This window comes from Hetaerina americana, unplaced genomic scaffold, assembly GCF_022747635.1.
Source record: "Hetaerina americana unplaced genomic scaffold, ioHetAmer1.1.p SCAF_10, whole genome shotgun sequence".
Classification (NCBI taxonomy): Eukaryota; Metazoa; Arthropoda; class Insecta; order Odonata; family Calopterygidae; genus Hetaerina; species Hetaerina americana.
This window is the reverse complement of record NW_027286070.1, coordinates 75,756,631-75,779,920: the sequence shown is the minus strand read 5'-3', so window position 1 is coordinate 75,779,920 and position 23,290 is coordinate 75,756,631. Positions and strand designations below refer to the sequence as shown.

General features: G+C 43.1%; 1 protein-coding gene across 1 annotated transcript in view; it reads right to left on the bottom strand.

Annotated features, from left to right (window-relative positions):
* The window catches only part of Klp31E (kinesin-like protein 31E), a 139,071-nt gene that overhangs the window by 114,766 nt on the left and 1,015 nt on the right, over positions 1-23,290 (bottom strand). The gene's annotated exons all lie outside the window — the stretch shown is intronic.

The window sequence follows — 23,290 nt, the reverse complement described above, 5'->3', positions numbered from 1 at the left end:
CATTACGTTTAAAATTGAAAATAAAGCAACCGATTGTGCCGCAACGAGGTTTACACGCTTACAGTAATAGTTTGGAAGATGCATCACTTTGAATGCCATGTAAATGAATGAAGTTGCACCATTTGGTTTGCAGCAGATAGAATTCAGTTTCATTTCAGCATTAATTGCATGAAAAACCATTAACAGTCGTTCCCTCGCTCGCCTCATTGCTTCGAGATACAGGTTTAGGATAGGTATAGGCAGGGTACACACCGGTATACCCACATGAGCAACGAGCATTTCCTTTTCAAAGCTACGTGGAAATGGACCGTTTAACTTTTACATTAACTGTGTCTCCCCCCAGATGAACATTCAAAATTGAGGCCTATGAACAATGCAATAAAAAAGCTATCACGACAACATTACAAGTTCGCTCATTATGTTATATATATCTGGTATTGCAAACATTTAAGCCTCAGTTGCGAAAAATCTGGCTTACGACCGTTAAAGGATTAAATTCCCTAACGACACCGATGGATTAAGACTGAAGACAAACAATATTGTTATGAACACAATATAAAAGGATGGTCAGAATGAACATGTCATGCGTAGCAGTCATATTCCTCCAAGCCTAAGGTTTGAGCTGTGAAGGAAGTGTCGAACAGACATAAATATTATCGATTAAAGGATGCCGAGCCTTGCGCTCTTTCCCTTTGACTAAAGTGACGTTTTCCTCAACAGCACACCCGTTTAAGGTCAAACGAATTATGGAAAAGGCATTGAATAATAAAAACGTTTTCCAAGCAACGGCAACAGAGCGCGGTATCTGAAGGATGACATCAGCGAGTGATACCTTACACCGCAAATACAACTGCGAAATGCATGAAATACTACGCTTTCATCACGGGAATTTAGAAAATACGCGAGTGTCCGAATGTACAGTGGGGATGAACAAAACATGACCGCTACTGTGGCACTTTTCTCGGAAACCCAAGAGCTCGAGCCAAATCCATTTATTTGTGCAATTTTTATACAAATATACATGCTCTTCAACACAAAGGTAGACGTGGCATGGGAAGAATTGGAGATAGGAATGAAAGTCGTTGGGTATTCGTAACACCGGTTAAGTTTTCGAACATTCAAGCTTTGGTTAGGCCGTCAGCCAAGGGGTTTCAAGCATTACCGGAAGCATTAGTAGGTTCGTGCGATATCTATGCAATGAGAATGAAAGTACTCGATCGCAGATGAGGTGTCCGGGAAGGAAGGCTAAGGAAAACATTGAAATAGAAGGGCAAAAACATGAGCAGGTGGAATAGTTTATCTAACGCGGAAGTGTTTTGGACGAAGATGGTGGAAGTAGTAGAGGCGGTGGTCTTCAGTAATCGCACCGCAGGGGCGTCAGGAGAAGAATTGCGTTAGGCGATGAAGCTTTCAAAGGGAGTAGGGGATCGACGACAGGAGCAGGGGGTGAGCAATCTTGCGAAGAAATGGCTCGTCAAAACTTCGATATGGAGCATGGTTTTATACGGCGCGGAAACGTGTGAGTCAATGAAGCATATTCATAGGTGTCGATTGGGGGCTTTTGAGATGAGCGAGTGGGAGAGGCAAAATTGACGGGAAGGAAAACAAAGTCCCAGGAAGAGGAGAGAGGGTGGGTTGGGAAAAATCCAAATAAGGCAGGAAAGAACCAACCTCGAACGTTGGACTACCAAATAATAATACACTTTCATTTGAGTTTTTGGGTCAATAAATTAACTGGTGGTAATTTTCATCAAGGTCAAAAGCGTTTTCCCACCTCCGCTGTGGTATCTCTACGTCGGCAAAAGCTCAACGCTCAATAGTAGCCATTGCTTCCAACAAGTTTACATTTTCAAAAACTACTCTCGATTAAAGAATGGTATCAGACCGAAGACATACAGAGCCTATTACCATTCCTCTAGAATTTTTACGACAAACAATGCTCCCGTAAATTTCGGCCGTCGTTCATGAGAAAATGGAATTTACAATGTAACACCGAAGTTAACTTTACAAACACAGTAATCATTCCGGAGGTTGGAGTGATTGTCGAAGGTGTAGCTAAGGAGTGAAAGGGTCTCCTAGATAAATCATGCAAACAGGGGTGGGAGTCAGGAGTCGCACCGAGTCCCCAAATTTAAACCTAAGCCTTCCGGTAGCTTAACACTATACTTCCTACGCCTAACAATAATTTCATCCATTCATTATTAGTAACCTTCATTAAAGGCATCACCGATCAAACAATTTCTACACAGCCTTTTTCAAACATATACAATACAATGGTATTCCTTAGTTTATGTTTTGCTCGTAAAATAGACGCGTTTCGTCACGACGATGATGCCAAGCCACTCGATTCCTTGCGTCACATAAATGCTTCACACTCGGCCACAAGTAAAAGCCACCTTCGCACCAATAAAAAATACAATACGGAGAAGTCTTCTGGGACATTCGAAATGAGGGGAGTACACCTACCGCTAACGAGCAATCGCATTTTTGTTTTCTGAAAACGCCTGCAATTTTTTCTGGCTGTTTAATCGCATGTAATACGAACGGTACTTAAAACCTTTCAATGAGATCAGTATTTCATTTTTCACTCATGAAATACACAGCCCCACTTGAGGACCTTTGGGTTCGCCGATGGGATTAACATTGTGCTGCAGTCCATTAATTTTTCCATTAAATCAAGATCCCCAACCACAATCTTCGTTTAGTAAATGGTGAAATATGTTTCCACGGGTGTTCCAGCAGCACAAAGATGGCGCCGGACAGCATTAAAAAGTGCGCCTTCGATGATGAAGGAAGAGCATGGCCGTAAGAGGAAACCTGGAGAAGGAAAGAGGCGTAGCCAACGGACGTCGCGAGGCCTTTTCAGACACGCGGGCATCAACGCGACCGGCAATTTCATCACTCGGAAACGACAACCACCCCACCTTCCTCAGAATCGTTTGAGAGAGCTCAAGGCCGGGGATCGTCTTATTCCGATCCCGCCCGTGTGCACGAACGCCAACGAGAGCAACCATCTGCCGACTTCGACGCTCGAACTCCATCGAAAAACACGACTTTTCCACGGGTCAAGAGGGACCCTACCTTCGTCCCACGGCAAACTGCAACGATAAATCAACCAGTCTCACCCCTATTTATCCCCCCCTCTCTCCTGCATGGCACAAAACCTTCCGCCATCAATTGGGTCCGGAATAATTCCTCTCAATCCCTGCGATTATGAGAACGTGGCACCCTGGATGTTCCTGGGTGCTCCCGTTCCCTTCCCCTCGTCCCCCGCAGGTACACGAGGGGAAGGGAACGGGAGCGCCTTGGGTGGGACGGGAGCGGCGAGGACAAGGAAGCGGGAGAGGTGAGGGGATGTAAGGAGTTCGAGCCACTTAAAAAATACGACGAAAACAAAACACGCCCCAAGTTACGCAAACGGAGTGAGATTGGTGCGTCGAGGGCGGACACCTGGATCTTTCCGAGCCCACTGGCCGACTGCCGCTCGCGATGACCGGCCGTCCGAGGGGCTGGCTCGACCATTTTCCGAGGAAGTGTGCGGCGGGTGGGTGCGGGGGCGCGGGACGGATGATCCCGACACCCGTAATTTTGTCAACGGCTAACTTGTGACGCGCCGAGTCGATCGGATGGCGCGGCCGGCTGACACGGTTTCGGAATTCGAAACGAGGATATCGAGAGAGAAATGCGTTATCCGCTGCTGCGCTCCGATTGCTAGAAATGACAAGGAATTTCAATTGGCCTCCCGAGGGACTCGTATTACTTTTGCCGAGGCTGCGGTGAAAAAAAGGCCCGTAAAAGGCATCGTCACGGCAGCCTCCTTTTTTTAACCGCAGGAAAAAAACAACGAGGAGCCATTGGCCCTTATAAAAATTGTGACGGTGCCCTAGAACGACAGTATTTGTCATAACCGTCAAGCGCAGACATTCCATTTTCTCTCGTGTTTTTCATTTGGAAGGTTACTCTCGTCAAAACAGTACTAAGAAGAAGAAAGAAATTATCGCGAGGAATATTTCTTAAGAGGACGAATATTGGACAAGTAAAATAAAAATTCATTGAAACAGCCTATACAAAATACCATGAAAATCAGGACGTAAATATACGTCAAGTTAGCACGTTTCTTGCGAAATACGTGTAATATCCATAAATGGAAAATTATACTGAATACTTGAAATAGGCGCACAAGAATTAACAGAATATGCTTCTTACTTAGATGAACTAACTGAAAAGAGGATATTCAGGCGAGTTTCCTCCAAACAAGGACAACTATTTTTCCTTCGGGAATCGATGCATCATTGGGTCGTTTTCCACATGGCCATTCAACGCGAAGGTCAACGACGAGCATTACGTATGACTTCATCTCCCGAGGCAAGTGAATATTTCGCATAACAATTAAGACACAGTCGACCACTCTTGGTATGAAACTACTACGGACAGCTCTTATTTAAATATAGAGTTAGGAAACGTAAATTGGCAAAACGCGCATCCAATATAAAGAGTAGAACACCATTCCGATTGAAAGTGTAACGTGCATTGAGCGGAAGAGACGCACGAGGACTCGTGCAGGCAAAAGGCAATCAACGTGACAGGAGCATTACGCGCGGGACGAGATTCCTCCCAAATTCGCTTGTTCATGCCCTCCGTGACAATAAAGGATGGGCGACGCGGGAGGCAGGAAAAAGCGAAGGAGCCAAAAATGAGAAAGTGAAGGATAAAACCCGCTTGGACCCCCCACGGCCGGCCTAAGCTTAAAAAGGGTCAAGAGCACACACTTCTAGGCGACGTGAAATCCGAATACCTTATTCCACGAGCCAGTGTCACGATTCTCACGGCTGCCACGCCGGAAAACAGCCGCAAGCGTGTGTGCGCAAGGCGAGAAGAGGGAGTAACAGAAAATGAAGTCGGAGGTCACTCGGGGCAGATGTAAGAATAAGTCACGGCGAAGTCACGAAAACTATTGGGGCACTCCTTCGGCGTGCTTCTTCACAAAAATGGTAGAACTCAAAACGGCCCATCTCCCAGCTAACCGCTCTCGGGCTTGAGAGAATTTCACTGTGCTAGGAAAGGGGGACGTCATCTAATAAACACTTAATCGGGAGAACGATGCGGAGATCATCCGGGGACGATTCTTTCAACGATTTTCACGAAAATATTCGATAGCTTTTTGCCCAAAGGGAAAATATTGTTTAAAAAGTTCAACGGTTGTACAGACATAGAAATACTCCTCACGAATTGCGATCTTAAAATGGACCGATGTGCAAAAACCACTGAATAACAGCCAACTGACAGAATGAGACCAGTAAAGTCATTTTTTCAAAATATAAGTACACCATATGGTGCTCGAGTATTTTGCGAAATACGAGTTCACAATGGACTCATTCGGATCGCAAATTTAGTGTTCAACCGCGGATGCAAATCACTTGAAGCGAAAGAGGGAAAAATATTCGACGACGAGGAAATTCCAAAAGAAGACCAATCATGAACCACCAATCTCGGGGGTACTCGTAGATCTGAAACTTGGCCGACGTCACGTCATATACGACTACACGAAGCATTAGCATGCGAACAAAAAGTAACGCATGCGTCCCTCGATGAACCACTGACGTGAATGTTTTGGCCATCGTGTGAAATACCGACCGCCACCAAGAGAGGTACAGCCATCAAAACGTTCTTCTTAAGTTGAGAAATCAAAGAGGTAAAACTGCATGAAGTTTAAAACAAGGGGTGCGATGAAATTAAAAGGTAAAAAAACGGATATATGTATATAAATATATATATATATACATATATATATATATATATATATATATATACATATATATATATATATATATATATATAAACACAGATGTAGATTTGTAGAATATAGAGACACAAAGAAAGGACACTCACAATTTGTTATTTGACGTTTCGACAGCACGGCTGTCGTCTTCAGAAACAATTGTGCGTCGCCGAAGAGCGTTCCATTTCGAAGATTATATATACTACTTGATCAAAAAGTTCCCGGAATAACCACCGTGTGGCGCTCCCATCGTTCCGATTTGAGTTCTGTTTTTTTGTTAAATTGGTACATCTGTTGTTGATATTCCCTTTAAATCTTAGTGTCATAACTTGACATTTGCAAAAGTTACGTAGCCAAGAGTACATCTATCTCTGTGTGTGTTGGCGATTTTTTACAATTTCAGAAATGGATTTAAATTTGCAACAACGAACTTGTATTAAATTTTGCGTAAAAAACGGATTTAGTGGCGCACGGACGTTGGAAATGTTGGAAAAGTGTTTCGGCAACGATTCTCTAAAAAAAACGGTCGTTTACCAGTGGCACGAGCGGTTCAGAAGTGGTCGTGAGTCAATCGAAGATGATGAACGCAGTGACAGACCATCGACATCGAAAGTCGGTGAAAAAATTGATAAAGTAAAAGAAATGTTGGTCAATAACCGCAAATTAACCATCAGAGAAATAGCGGAGGACTTGAACATTGCCTATGGATCCGCCCAAGACATTGTGGTTAATGATTTGGGTTTCCGTCGTGTAGCAGCAAAGTTGGTGCCAAAAGACCTCAATTTCATGCAAAAAAGAGACCGTGTTGACGTCGCAAAAGACATGATTTGCGAGGCTGAATCCGATCCCACATTCATCAAAAGGATCATTACTGGAGACGATACGTGGGTTTATGAGTACGACACGCAATCCAGACATCAGGCAAGTGAATGGCGTTCACCAAATGAGCCGAGACCAAAAAAACCACGTCGTTTTCAGTCAAAAAAGAAGGCAATGCTGACGGTTTTCATGGATTACAACGGTGTAGTGCATCATCAATTTTTGCCAGAAGGCCAGACAGTAAACAAAGAGTATTATTTGGGCGTTATGAGACGTTTGCGTGAAGCAATTCGCCGAAAGAGACCAGAAATGTGGGCAGAAAACTCGTGGATTTTGCACCATGATAACGCACCGTCGCACAGTGCTATCATTATTCGTAATTTTTTGACGAAAAATGCAACAAATACCATCCAACAGCCACCGAATTCACCTGATTTGGCTCCCTGTGACTTCTTTCTGTTCAATCGAGTTAAAAAACCATTACGGGGAACGCGTTTTAGCAGCCGAGAGGAAGTAATGGAAAAATCGCAGGAAGCACTGATGGACATACCGAAAACCGAATATAAAAAATGTTTCGAGGATTGGATCAAGCGCTGGCATAAGTGTGTTGCAGTCGATGGGGATTACTTTGAAGGGGACAATATAGATTTAGATGAATAAACTTGTATTTTTAATTTTCTGAATAAATTCCGGGAAATTTTTGATCAAGGGTATATATATATATATATATATATATATATATATATATATATATATATATATATATATATATATATATATATAACGAACCGCAATTGGAGCATCGCATACATTCGCCAATTTCACGTTAACAACTAGAAAAGTTGGAAACTTCCCAAACGGACATATTCATAGGCTCCCAATAAATCACAGCAATAAAAGGGGGAAAACACACGCCCATTTACCCGATCATGATCATTGGGTTTATCTTCAAGGATATGTTGAACGTGTTCCGCAACTTCGAATGCCACCACGCTGCTAAGGACAGTAAGTGCAGGCGTAAATAATGAAAATTCACAAATCAATCAAACCACCAAATGCTGTCATGAATTTCATTTTTGAAAAATGAAGACAGTACATAACTGCTCATCAATGACGTCCAATGATCGCTCTTCCGTCAAGGAAGTGATGCATGGGCACATGCAACTTGATCACGCAATCAAGTGGGACACACAATTAAGCGAAATTCAGCAAACCAAAAAAGAAATCAACTTCGCTGACTAAAGCATCGCAAATGACACATGAAGACAAATTACGGCATGATCTCCACGAGGCTCAAAGCACTCCATAACAATTTTACTACATTTTCCATTTGAAACATTTTACTCCTTAGGATTATACCAATCGAGAGATTGTCTTTTGTGACTTTTCACACGGAGAAAGCGGTCGGTCGTCTTATCTCTAAAACCTCGTGCAGCGTTCTGATTCCGAACGTCCACACCAACTCAATTTTATCGCTTCGAAGTTTGACTGCATTTGAAATTTTGCCGAGAGAACACATTGATTCTGCACACTAGCGGAAATGCCCGATGGTGCTCCAGGCCGAGACTTGGGAACCACTTTTCGTAGAAGGAAAGACGGGACGGGCACCGGCAGACGACACATGGAATCCAATCAAGTGAACACGGGAGATCGAGGAAGGAGGAGTAGCGCGCCGCTTTGGGACCCCGGGAGAGAGACCCTTTCCACGAGAAATGCTATCCGATTTCCCTTCTATAACAAGGCACCAATCGACAAGGAGCGAACCCATCGTGATATCTTTGAGGGGGGCTCGTGGAATGCAAGTATCCGTATTGCAGCTGGGCATCAGCAGTGGGACTTGGCGGGGCTCGTCTGCCTTCGAAGGGACCATCCATCATCCCCTCGCGATGGCCATTGAGGATGCAAGGAGGGAAGTGACCGCCACCTTCGTGAGAACACGGGCACGAGTAAGTCCCTGCATTTATGCACAAGAGAGGGTTAGATTTACAATTGCCAATTTTTAGTTGCCTTCTCCGGCATCTCTCAGACTGGCGCCAATTGCACGACCAACATAAACTAAGATTGCGAAAAGGAAGCACAATTAAGTCAAGTCGCTGGGGAACATTTTTTATACTATCTAACATTAGTGAGAATTAAACTACTCACAACCGATGCTCGTGCACCAATAACTTACAAAATCATTTCATTTCGGCCAAGCGTGGGCACAAGTTTTCCCAAACCTACCGCTTAGATTTCAAGGTTAAGATAAGTCTAAACTTGAGTGTGAATTTGACGCAAAACGGCCGAGGTTCCAGAAAGACACGAAATGCCCGATGCCTAAAATACAGGAGGAAAGAGTTGCTTTAACTCCAACGGAGAAAGTTCGCCAATTTAGTTGAAGTTGCCGTCACCGAATCTACCCGAATTCACAAGGGGGTACATGGGGTGCATGGGGTAATGAATAATAGAGCGGGCTGTTTCATCTTCCTCAACATTTACTACGATCTCAAATAAGGCTTGCAGAGATATTCCATCTGTATTTGAAAGAGACGATTTTGTGGCCATTACAAGAATGAGTAAGCGTGGGTAACACGCAAACAAAGGTAAACGCTTAAGGGGAAACAACACAGAGGAGCGAGTGAGCCTATCGCAGCTTAAATGATACTTCGGTACTAAGTTTTTATCAACACCATTTCGGAAACAAGATTAAATATTCAATGTGATACATTTGTCAACCTAGATCAATTTATACGTATTGAATCTGACGATTCTAATTAAAGTTGCTTAGATCTGAACTCAGTGAAACGGACGTTTAAATTCCGATTGAGGAAAGTTCTGCGCGAGCATAAACTTCAGTTGTCTCTTTCGACTGCCCTGGTCGTTAAAACAAACCAAAGAAAAAATAAACTATTACAATAGCTACCTGGCTTTTAGTTGCAGAGAGAGGCGAGTCCCCCTGCCCAACACCCTAGCGGTGGCTTACAGGGTACTTCGCAAATAAAACCTTCAGCCGTACATTTAGGGCGACATTTTTACAATGATTTTTAAACTACGGAAGAATAGAATTTATTTTTAAGTCCAACAGACATTCCTCTATCCAGCTGTGACCGTTTATTTTTGGAATGTGATATTATAAGCTGTGGGGGGGGGGGGTGTCTTGATCAGTGGCTTCAAATCTCCCGGCATTTCTCCATTTCATTTGCGAATTTCCTGGAAACAAAGCCGAGGGTTTTTCTATTATTTTCACGTGACTCTCCTAGCATCACTTATCGAATAGCGAATCATTGACGCCATAACTTAAAACACACTGCGCCCCATTACATCCACACAAATCATCACCTAACACATTTTTCTCGATCCCTGAACATACGCAGTCCGTCCGTTATTATTCTATATTTGCTGCATATTCCAGGCATTCCTCGGGAAAAAACCCGTGACAAAGGTTTCACCCTAGAAGTACCCTAGTTTCTCCCGAGAGGCCTCACTCCCATGAGACACGCTACTCCCAACAATGCTTTACCCTTACCATTCAAATTTAACTCTCTAAACAAGCATTTCCCAATTCATTGAAATGTTTAATAACGCCCCGCCTTTGAGCATACATATTTACCATCCTGTGTTAAACTTTACGTAAACCAAATTTTAAGTACATTTAAACGACATTTCATCCATACTTGAAATTTTGTGAATATGTAAGCGATTTCTTTTACCCAAAAATGAGAGTAGAAGTACGTTGTACTAACTGAAGTAAACTTGAATCAAGTACAATGCTGATCATATTTCTTTTCTTGCATATCTTGAGAGGGGGGGAGAGGGGTTTAATGGCGTATAGAGTCCGTCAATGCCTTCATTACGCATCTCGAAACACTGGCTCCGGTGCATCGAGGGCGGCGTTTGAGGCATTTGATGCCACAAAAGCCGCCCACAATGAAGCCGGCTTCCGTCAACTGCGCCAGAGGCGATTCCCAACCAATAATCAATACGTGACACCGCGGACCATTCTGCCGGTCTAAAAGGCAATACAGTTGAAAAATATTTACTACCTTCGACATAAACGAAATCCTCTGGCGGATTACCCTTTAGTTCCGTGCAACTGGTCCGGATAATTTCCGCACAACCGAGGAAAGCAAAAATTAATCAAATAATTCAAAGGAGAGAGAGAGAGTGCGAAGTAGATAAATTGAACTCAAGGGAAGAATGTAATCTGTAACATAAGGCGTCAAAATCAAAGTCGATTGTGTTACGGCAAGGGTGCAAGGGAAGGAGTATGAGAATTGGTCATTTATCCTCCCTCCATGGACAGCAATTCCCGGCATCTTTCTTTCGCAAGCATTTAAATAGTGTATTGAAATTAAATACGAAAATTCCACATACACACACACACACACAGTGCGGACTTACTATGTTACTTATTTCATTTCTTAATGTTGCGTAGATTCCATAAAGATACGCCGGCGACAACATATTTCATCGAAGATTCTGCTTATCATGGAAAAGCAAATTGACCTATTCAAATCTGGGAACCGAAAATAGTTTTGCTTAGAAATACTTCATGGACTAAATATAAACTTGTTTTATAAAGAATTAACGGAAGAACATGCGCGGTGCGATGATGCGTACAACTGAGAAAAATATTTTACAGGCAGGCAATCCAATTCTGTCAACCTTGAGTGAGTACGAAAAGGTTGAACCAACGAGGTCACGACTTCATTCCGATTAAGCAGGCATTATTATATGGATAAATTAACCGATCATTTTGAAACACTCAAATATCTTTATTATTAACATTGAAATTTCTGACGACGCGATACTCTTAAAGAAGAGCCCACAGGGAACCACCGAAAATAAAGAGGCAGGGGTGTTTTTGAAGAATATTGATTCCATGTTGCGATGACTGTTCATCACACTATGATCACTGGTTACAAGTAGACAACAGGAGTTGAGCTATTTAACCAATCGCACAGGGAAAATTATTATAATCAATGTACATTGCAATAGGCATTTTCTTGGAAATAATGGCAAAGATTAAATAATTTCACATCCGCACAAAGGAACTGAGTTTCTCACTTTTCTGAAATAGATTCATCATTGCGATGGCGAACCCCGAAATAACGACCAATCAATCTAACAAGCATAGATACTTCCCATGAAGATTATATTCCCTGCACATTAAAGTGGATTCCAAGGACAGCGTCACCATTCAGAGATCCTTCATTACGCCAGTTCAATTCTTATCTCGTCCATTATTTCACCCAGTCAAAAATAGATTCCCCAAAACTTACGCTCGAAAGCTTATCAGTGGCATTGCCAAGAAGGTCTCTTCTTGTAATGTACGCGCTCTATAAAGAGAGAAGTAGCTGATAGCAACGAGATCCTATAGGACAACGAGCAAAATAATATTGATTTAGTAAAATAACATGGTGACCAAACTATCGCAGAATTCCCCAAGACTTAACCTCTTTTCCAGAAACTATCTCTGATCACTCTCGACAGTTAAATCATTGACAATACGCCTTCAAACCTTAATTTAGAATTCCAAATTAAACGCCACACTTGCTCATTTAGAGAGGATGAATGGACCAACCTGGAACGGAAAAGTTAGAGGAAACGATTCGCTTCACTTCATTGGCCGGAGTTCTTCAACCTTGACGTTTGAGCTTATCATCTTATCTTATGCTCTCCCACACGTGAACTCCGTCCCCCATCATTGTTTACACACTGCACTTCATATGCAGGCACAAATCGATCGGGTCATTTGCATGGAAATATTCCAGAGAGACAATAGATGAATGGGGCTCCCATAATTAGAGCTATTTAGAGGGAAGCCCCTCGTTTTCTTTTTTCGTCTCCGATAAAAAGGTTGTGCATGAAAAAAATGCTCGAGAAGGGATAGTTTGATTATATCTCAGAATATTAAATTTAGTACAAAACGGTGGTGTAATTGATATATAAACTGTAAAACCTAAAGCATTTAGCCAGTAAAATGACATCAACTAGGCTAAATAATGTTTTGACACTACCTAGGCTAAAAATATCACTAAGTTCCGTGCTAAACTGAAAAAATCCCTAGAGGAATTCCAAAGAAACTGCGAGAGATGCCGCGACATTAACTTTTGACGGGGTCATCCGCTAAATTTGCATTACAATGAAACAATTTCAGAATGTAAAATCCATTCGCCTCGACCGGGATGCGAACCCGGATCCCTCAACGTCCGGTCGAGTGCTTTAGCCAGTTTACTATCGAGGCGTCCTCTTTAACTCTGAAATTGTGGGGGCTTTTAAAGGAACAAGATGTTGTGACGAAACACCGCATAAACATACAATGTCACAGGCATTCGTAGTCGTGCGCGACGCGCCACACTCCACGAGGTTAAAGCCAACTTTTAAACATTTTGGTTGTTTATACCTTAGACAAATTCCAAAGAAACTGCGGGATATGCCACGACAGTAACTTTTGACGGAGTCATCCGCTATTATGCATTTCAATGCGACAATTTCAGCGTATCAAAATATCGTTTGCCTTGCAAAATGACTCTTGAGGCTTACTTTGGGGACTCTGCTCTGTCCCGATCACAAGATTCGAGGTGGTTAAAGGCTTTAGAAGGAGGGCAGAGGGAAGAGGTTCATGATGAACAACGCTCTAGGCGGCCGTCAAACAGTAAAACCAATTAACAATGTGTCTAGTGTTCGAAAATTGTTGGACTTGGACCGTCGATTGAGTATCACGATGGTTGCCGATGAACTGAGCATCGTCGTCTACTGTCGTGTTCCGCATTGTTACTGAAGATTTAGCGATGAGGAAAGAGAGCGCCAACCTCACGCACAAAGTGTAGCGGGACGACCAAAAGACCAACCGCGCGGAAATTACAAGTGAACTTTTGAAACGTGGGGAAAATGAACCTGATTATTTGAACAAATATCACTGGTGATGACACCTGGGTTTTTAAATACGACCCAGACACCAAAAGCCAAAGCTCGGAGTGGCACACCGACCAAGCCAAAAGAGGCAGAAATGAGCAAATCAAAAATGAAAACAATTATCATTGCCTTTTTCGACAGTAAATACGTTATCCATAAAGAGCTTGTTCCTCAAGGTCAGACAGTTAGCGCTGCCTACTACATGGATGTGAAGGAAAGACTCCGAAGAAGGGTCATCAGGACGATAGAAAAGACATCTCCGCTACCTGGCAACTCCATCACGACAACACGCTACGAGTTCCTGGAATAGTCGTGACGTCGCCCTAGCCGACTTCTTTTTGTTCCCTCGGATTAAGGCAGCCCTGAAAGGAATCCATTTTTCGTCCTTATAAGAGAACCAATTGGCCGTGATGAAGACCTTGCGAGAGGTCCCCGAAGACGCCTTCCAAGGCGCGTAACTCATAAGATAAATCTTTATTCCACTTTCGCCATCACCAACCAGATATTGTAGAAGACTGGCTCACCAGCGTCGAGCAACCATGCTCACTGGAGACTGGGAAAACATGCCATGTTATCGCTTGAATAGCCTTACACCTAGATCTGAGACATTGCGAATGTACCGCGCCACGTCGTAAGATTCAGTGATTTGATTCAGCCATTCAGAAGAGAAACCCCTAGAGGAGACTAATAGTCTCAGCCATCCGATTGCCATTGCTGGTTCGTCAGAGGGAACAAAAACTAAATCCCGGAAGACAGCCATAAACTAATTTTCCACTTTGTATCATTCCTAGGTCCTGATGCGCATAACCGATACTGGATTATTCCGCGACAGCTAGGGAAAAATGTAACAACGAACCTCTCACTCCTCGTCAACTCCGGCGATAACCGCAGGGATCCTTCTTCCGACATCTCCCGTTCACATTTTAGTGCTAGTACTAAGACAGAAGGAAACGAATGTCGTAAGCAGTCGCCCACAGTTAGTGAATCTACGGAAATCCGATGGCGGGTTCAAATGACTGAAATTCATCAAAGAGTGATCGAGGGGTGGCGCAATATAGGCCACAGAACAACGCAGGACTGTTCTCATTCATCGTCACCATCTCACGCCGCTTATATCTTATCTCACCAAGCTCTGAGAAAGTGTTCGCCATTACCCCAAAAAAATCAATCGCGAAAATATCCCTCGGGAATCGAGGTCCACCGGGGGAAAGGAGATACGGTCTGCCACCGTCAGGGTGGCTTTAAAAATAATAAATAAAACTTCCAAAGCCAAAATAACACGCGAAGTCTTATTTGGGTTGTGTTTCTTCCTCGTGGCATTTATTCCGCGGGGTGTTGTCACTTTTTTCCTGTGGCCTCGGTCCTCCACAGGCCACAGCCGGAATAGGAGAGCTCATTACTTCCAGGACATTTAAATACACTATTAGTCGACTTAAATAAATGTGAGCAATACACAAAAAACTGCACTGTATTCACCACACCACAAGAAATGACCCCACCAAAATTACTAATAGCTTGGCTCCGTCAAAATTTAAATTTCCATTTGTTTTCCTTCGTTCGTGACAAACAAAGTCGATAGGATCACTATCCAGGAATAATGAAAGATCGAGAATTGAAAGATAACATTAACAAGGGTAAAAATGCGAAGAGAATAATGTATCAATACGTGAATGAAGTACACTTGGGAAACCCATAAAAAAGATCAACGCAAACGAAGAACAACCGGCAAAATGTAAGCATAAGATCGACTTCCGGTGGATCCGAAGTTTCTTTAACGTATCAATGGCATTGTTTAGTTAGATGTGACAAGAACGTTTTTTCCGAGCAATATTGACATCCGAAGCCTGTTTAAGCTGAAAGCAATTGCAATACGAAATTACCTCAACACCTCACACGCCAAACATATCTACTAAGAGACATCTATCGCATATGCACAAAATGGAATGGCATAACCGCCAAGAACTCATGCATGATCGTCACACGGTAGTTACATACATTCATTTTCGTCTTATTTAAAGACATTTATTGAGTATTCAATTGTTTCCGGCTCAACTTTGTGGAAATTCATTTCAATTAAATGAATAAAAGACAGTGGAAAGATATATTGCATTCTTCATTTAATTAACATTTATTGAGCTTTGAATGTTCCTGCAATCCAAGGTTTTCCAAAGTTTCTCTGCTCTGCATCTTAATTCTCGGGACGTCTCCGAGACATAAATAGAAGCCGCCGCTGAAACCATTTCTGACCTGCACACACAAGCTGCAATGCGGCCCCCTAAAGGCGTCTCGAAAACTAAGAAGCGAGGCAGCAAAACATCCCGGAAAAAACCCCGAATTTCTAGAATAACGCTGATAATGTCTTAGTCGAGAAATTTTTCAATGCGATGCATTAGCTGGATACATTTGGTTTGACTAACGCTCAGAAAAAAAAGCGGAAACATTGTTCCTCAAAACGTAAATGACAACCTTTGCGATGCCATGAAACTAGGCAAAATGTCACATGCCTAAGGGCGTGGAATCAATGGGGAATCATATATTTTCCTTCTGATTGGGTGCGCCTCGTACATGATGGACACCCCGACCTCTAAGCCACGCATGCCGCATTTAATTGAAAACACGAAAAGGCTGAATTCATTAAAATCTACCATCTTAATGTATAAATCGCAACATATCGTCCACGAGGCAATGACGTTCGGACCGAAAGAGAATTACTCGAATGTCAATGGAGTTAAACTGCTGACATGCGTCACCTTCAAGCATTGGAAGGTGATCTGGAATTTCCTCGGATGCGGTCTTATGGTCAGCGGAAGTCTCCCAAACATGGCGCACTTGTATTCTAAGGCGCACGAACACTTTCGATGTGTGAGCGATTCGTAGAGTAATCGGCGCATGGATACGTGAATAAATAAACAGGAAACTGCACGCATTTGATTCGACGGCGCGGGATGGATGTGGGAAGGGAGAGAGACGCAGGGTCCATCCCGCTGCTGCTGCTGCAGTGCACTCGAAACACGATAGCAAAACACCGCAGAGAACCAAATGGACCACAAGAATCCTTCCAAATTCATCAAGGGCAGGAGGAGGAGAATTTTTACACAATTATTCTCATGAATAATATTCCCAGATCGCAGTCGCATATTTAACTTACGTGTTACCCGGAGGCGATAATCATCACAACCCAAACGATGCCAAAATTGAAACACACACAAGAGACAAGTGAATGAATGAGTTTTCGGAGAAGCCCACGTGGTCCTACACTTCCGGGCGTAAACGCCGATGAATTTTCTTCGGATCCGGAAACCTATCGAAGTTCGGCCTTTTATCCGGCGCTCCGGAAGTGCTTGCAGATGTCTACCTTCCACACACTTCGTGGAGATAACTATTTTGCAAACCACGGGAAGCGCATCGAAAGCAGTGACGCGCGAATCGAGCATTCGCGGGATTCAAGTCGACGCAATGCTTCATTTTTCTGATCGCAAGTTCTCTCCGGAGATCATACGGTAAGGAAAGAAGGAAGGGAAGAATGACGGAGGAATCACTGGGACGAACTAAATAGAGGCAGGTCAATGGAAATTATGGCTTCAAGGAGCTATTAGGGATCGGCAGGGGACGGAGATCTGCTACAGAATGCTATTGATCATCAAGCCATGATGATGTGATGGGGATAAAGTTCTCTCACGGAAGAAAAGCAAAGCTTTTTAGATCAGGTAGATGGCTCTCGAGCAAGAGCTCCCGATTTCCTCCATGATAAGCCTCGACTAGTTTCATTTACCGCCGAGTGCTTCCGTCCGTCGGCGTCTACTTTCTAGAAGCAACAAAGAAAATACAAGCATTGGATACAAAACCAACGTCGTCACCATTTATGCAAACGACCCAATAACAGCCACTTACCCCGTTAGCAGACTAACCTGTACCTTGCCAAATTCATCGTCCCCTCATGGCTCCTCGCGCAAACCTCAGCGATCACTTGTCATTCATCCTTGGCCTCCTATTGTTCTCCTTTTCCGTCCATAATTATTTTCGACGAATTACTACGCCTCGAAATGTGCCCCACTAGTGTTAACTCATGTCAATTGGACACTAGTGACACCAGTCTCGCGAGTGACACGATGGTGGGGCAAAATAAATGAGCGTAACAAGAAAAAAAATGTCTTAAAGAAACTAATATTGATAGTGTGCGCCAATGTTTCCTCGGCACTATTATGAATGCCCTCGAGCCAACACGGGAATTAAAATTGAAGCTGTTTGAGCAATATCCGAGGAGGCACGGAGGAATTCAATTATAAGGCTCAACGTTGGGTCGGTCGGCTTGGGGCAAAAACCCCTAAACCGCGACGGAGGAACGACACAGAGCAGAGACGGTCGCGATGGAAGCATTTAATCCCCCCCCACTCCCGCCGACCGTCTCCGAGACGTCTTTGGCCAGAGTCCAAACGGTGAGGGCGAGGATCGAAGGGAAGTTGTGGAAGGTGTCGTCGCCTGGAGAGGATGGGAGTTCGGCGAAGGGAAGCGTCCTTGAAGGGCTTGATAGGCCGGGAGAGAGAGGCCCAGTCAGGATCATGGCCCAGTCTATGCTTCGCAGAAAGGGTTAATGAATGGACATGGGGAGGAAACGGGAGAAGGAGATGAGAGTGAGAGTAATGAAAAGGGGCGAGAAACGAGGGGAGAGAGGATTTTGTTAAAGTGAGGTCCCCATTTCCCCCTCTCGTGAAAGCGGCCGCAACGCACCGAATGAGAGGGAGAACAATGAAGGGAAGGGAATCGAGTGCGCCAAGATCAATGCGGAGAAGGGCACGCCGCCCCGTGCACCAAGCGAGAGGACGTAGTGAGTGAGGTCCACGCTCCCTCCATTCATCCGGCCGTTTGGTTGGGGGGGGGGGGAAATTCAAAATAACGCGGCTACCGCGAATCGGCATTTGCGTATTTATTTCTGCGTATTACATCTCCCACGGACAACGAGAAGCCCTCCGTCATCATTGAGAACCTGTTCCGAAGATGGGAGTTGTTTCCATTAGCCTAGGCATTCAACATCCCCACGGCCATCTCTTCTCTACTGCAATGTTCCTCAGCAAAATACACTCTCGCCCGTCACTCTCATTCGCTGGTGTAGCAACCATCACCAATGGGCACACTATATCACCAAGTGCAGGTTGGTGAACTATATACCCCCACCAATCAGACGCTGGATTTCACCGCATAACTCGGCACTCCATGGGCCTTTTTCGATCATGGCGACGGTTTGACTCGTGCGATTCGGATTTCACTTTTTTTGCTCGAAAGCAAGAAAACCGGGTGGTTAAGAGGGGAGACGCGCACCGACCCGAACGCCTCTTGCCGTCATTACGCTTTGGTGACCGTGGCGAAACATCTGAGAATGGAACTTAAGAATCTCTCGCGAGGTGGAAATTAGTCGTGGTGTTTCGAAAGAACCAAGAAGGCAAGAATGCGTATGAATTTCTGAGGCGTTATTATTAACCGATAAAAATTTTCCCTCGCGAAAGACTGATTAGCCTTTTTGTTATCCCGGCACTCATCAAGTCAGCTAGAAAAAGTCATAGACTTCATTTTATGCTACATTCAAAAATTGGGCACAACTCTTAAAAACCCAAACAAGAACATTAAATATAAAATATTTATAATAAATCATTGAAATGACAAAATCAATTATTAATAACACTCATCTACACATGACTAGATTAAATTTATTGCGAGGATCCATAACAAACTACTATCGATCGATCGCAAGTTATTTTTCTCGGTCAAGAAACTTTCATATTAGTGATCATTAGTTTTGAAAATATAACTCCCAAATAATGCTGTACGCCGAAGCACCTCGAGTTTTGGTGCATAAGTTCTCAGAAATTTGTCCATAAGAAATCCTACTTGATAACAATGAAATTTTAGCGAAACTCTCATTACATTAAGTAAGAACTGATACCTGATGCCACATAATGACTGACACAAGTTCATGAACTATACATTTTTGGCCGGACAAAGTGACAATAAAACGTTTCCCTTCTGATTAATGCTGATCATGCTCATATATAAATGCAATCATCTTGCTAACAGAAAGATCATGAAAATTACAAAAAGATTTATTTGAAAATGCACCATACACAATGATAGTGATGATGAGCTCAAAAATGGTAAACATTTGCAACACTTGTATTCCCAATGAAACGATACTTCAGAGAAGTTCATGATATAAATGTCAAAATAACAAAACAGAAAGCAAAACCTCGGGTGGTTGAAGACACCTCCCACTTCTCGAGTATATCCCGCAAACGCAACTTATCCACGGAAAGGTGAACTCCTAATCATCGTCATTAAGTCGCTAAGCAAAATCAGAGAGCAAAATGAGAGCACAAATTAGAAACACATTTCTATAACTTGCATTGAAGTCCACCACCGCCCACATGATATTAATACTGGCACGCTGACAACTTTTCACTAGGCACTGAGCATTCACGTATGCGCATTTGGACAACTTGATATTAGTGTCTTACTTCCCCGAGAATAGAGTAGTAGTTTTAAGGGGAGGCGACCGACAGCTAAGGTCATTTGCGCCATAGGGGATGGACAGGAAAGGATGAAGGGTGGAGAGAAACCCGGCGTCGGCATTAGCCTGCTCTTTACGAAAGGCGCCAAAGGGTCCGCAGTTTAACGTCCCATCCGACGGACGGCGTACTCACTCAAAGTGCCCTCCACAAAGCACCTCAAGTAGGGATCGAGATACCTCTGAAAAATATTCAACACCGCCGGGATTTGAACCCGCGCCCTCAGGGTGGGAAGCCAGTACGTTAGCCCCCGCACCATCTCGATCCCCCCCGAGAATAGAGTAATATTATCATTTCAGAAAGCGCGAAATATTCTTGATCAACGGCCACCCAAATTCAAAATGTCGCCTGATGAAGTCAACTCTTTACCAACAATACTATGGATCTAGTGTAACGGCGTGGAATAAGCAAGTAAACACCGCACGAAACTTTATCTCTGTACTGATAAGCACAGCTAATGAAACAACGATTGTGTAATTTTGCGCTAGGGTCATGCCAGGGTGTCGACGGATGCTAATCGAGGAGACAAGAACCCTGCCATTGAGTACCTTCAGGAAGCCAGGAAATACGGCACTCGGGTCGAGCCGAAATGGACCACGTATTTGAACATTTCCGACGGTTATTATTTAAGCTGTCGTGGCATGATAACACATTGTGTTGACTTTTAGGGAGAGAAATGGACATTGATAGTGAATAATCTATAACTCTAATCCTCGACAAGTGCCACGACACGAGAAACTAGAGGACGAACCAGAGGCGCACCGAATGCTACGCGAATCGCACAATAATATAGGCGTAACGAAACGAGACTTGAAACTGCGGAAGGGACTGGAGGCCGGGTAACGGCGAGCCGTGAAGCTGGCGAAGGCGGGAGTTAAATGGAGTGAGTCGCCCATTTAAGGTGCCTCGCAAGCAAGTGGAAACAAGTAAGAAGGAGCGAAGGCAAGCAAGCCTGTTCTGCCAACTCCAAGGTTCCCCCAGAAATTTATTTCGACGGAATGCTTGGCTTACGCACTTGTGGAGGGAGAGGGAAATCCAAAGAAAATCTGACTTCAAACATGAAATGCCGAATTAGAAATAATTGGGCGAGATCGGAAAGGTGGCGATGATTAGGAAACATCCAAGAGTCACTCCAGATCATAAGCCACATACCTACCACCACGGTCAGGAAATAAATGACATCGCCAAATAATATCAATTTCTTACGCAAAACATTGCTTACGAAGAAAACAATTTTCATTTTGGGAGAAATTCGAAGTGGATTCTTGAGATATTTAGAGACAATGGGATGCTGAAGACTGTAACAGAAAGCTATGCAAGCGAGGCAGGCGAAGAAAAAGAATAGGCATTAAAGATGGAATTAAGGAAGCAAGAAAATATGCAAAGAATGAGTTATTTTCATATGAACTACTGATGGTCAAAGGATATACAATATTTCGTGCCATCGAAAACCTACTCTTAGCCGATACACTACCATTAATAAAATAATCAAATTTAAACATAAATATATATTGAATATGCATGGAACAGTAAGCAAAACAGAATTGAAAGTAAATCACTACTATTGCGTATCTAGACGGCTAGTTTACTCCATGGTCTCATAATAAACAACTAAGAACAATTTAAAAGGGTTGTAGAAAGCATACGATTGTGGTTGCCATTAAAAAATCCTATAAATTAAGTCTCAAAATAATTAGTATTCATTCACTAGATCCACGAAGGAGAGAGTATTGTAAATGACTATTCGATATCTAATATGTTGCACTGGGCCCATCCTACCCAACGTAGCCCAATGTGGGCGTGAGATGGTTACATCAATCACTTGCATCCCACTACAGTGGAATTGTAAATTTTATACAATGAAACTGCTGCATAACGGGGTTCTAAGTCCTACTGCGGACGGAACAACTACTCTTGGCTGCAAAGATATCTTAGTGATAATGAACTAACGACAGGAAAACTTGAAAATTCATTGCCGCGTAACATTCGCGCGACGATTCGAAATTTGACAATTTGGGCATAGAGCAAGAAGCGCAGAACTATCGACCAGATGAGAGGTCAGTCACACATGCCCTCCCGGGAGGTAAGACGATATCTACGCATGGAAAATACAAAGGGTTCACTTACTACGGCGAAAATAAACCGCTTAGAGCACGAGAAATAAACCTCACCATTCCTCTTCCATTAAGTACATGTACATATGCTGCCTCAAGCACCAAGAACGAATACACAACATCGAAACCTGGCCCATTAAAAAATACAACGATTAATATGAGGAACCTTGACCAGTGTTTCTCGAACTGTCCGACGTACCACATAAACTTCCTTCGGAAGGTTGACAGAAACCTGGCTTAAGCATTTTTCTTTCGAAGCATTTCACAACAGATCGCGGATTCGCGGCCCGGCACAAGTCGGCGGGGCACACATTGAGAAACACTGACCTAGGTAACCATCCCAATGCACCAGAGATTAAATTAAGGAGGAAACCGGATAAATTAAATTTCATTACTTGCATTTAAAACGATAGGCAAGATTCTTTAAAAGTTCAGTACCAAGATCGAATTTGAAAGAAGACAACCAAGTGTTCGCTTTATGGCAATGCACAATATTCAACACACTGTTTTGGATGACTACGTTAATACTACTGAATACTAATATAGGATATTCATCAATCTTATACCCCTTCACCTCTTCGAATATATATAAAACAAATTATGCCCATACATCAAACTTGGCAATGTTTGGTAAATGAGGACCCTGTGTTGTAATGTTGCAATGAAAAAAATAAAGAGGCAGTAGCAATACGGCATGTTAATTCTATTAATCATTAAAATCACACTTGGGTAATTTCGACAATTCTGTAACAGAAGCAGATGAACTAGATGCTGTGACAAGACAGAGAAGGGACGATGCAGATGCAAACGATAGATACACGATATTTGAGAAGGATAACATTCAAAAGTTTGCGAAAATGAAATGATGGTTTATGAGACCGAGTATTTTGAATGCTTACATTACTTTGGTCTGGAAATTCAGCATTATTGCTAAGGGAATACTGGGCCTAAGATCCAAGGCATATGTTACCAAAATGGAAAATGATCAAACATTGAAATCGACATGTAGTTTAAGAAAAATTAAAATTTATATGAACTACACATTATTTCCATTAAATTCTTGATTAAATGCACTGGCGAAGGAAGTCCATTAAGCAGTTCGAACACACTGCGGAAACGTAAAC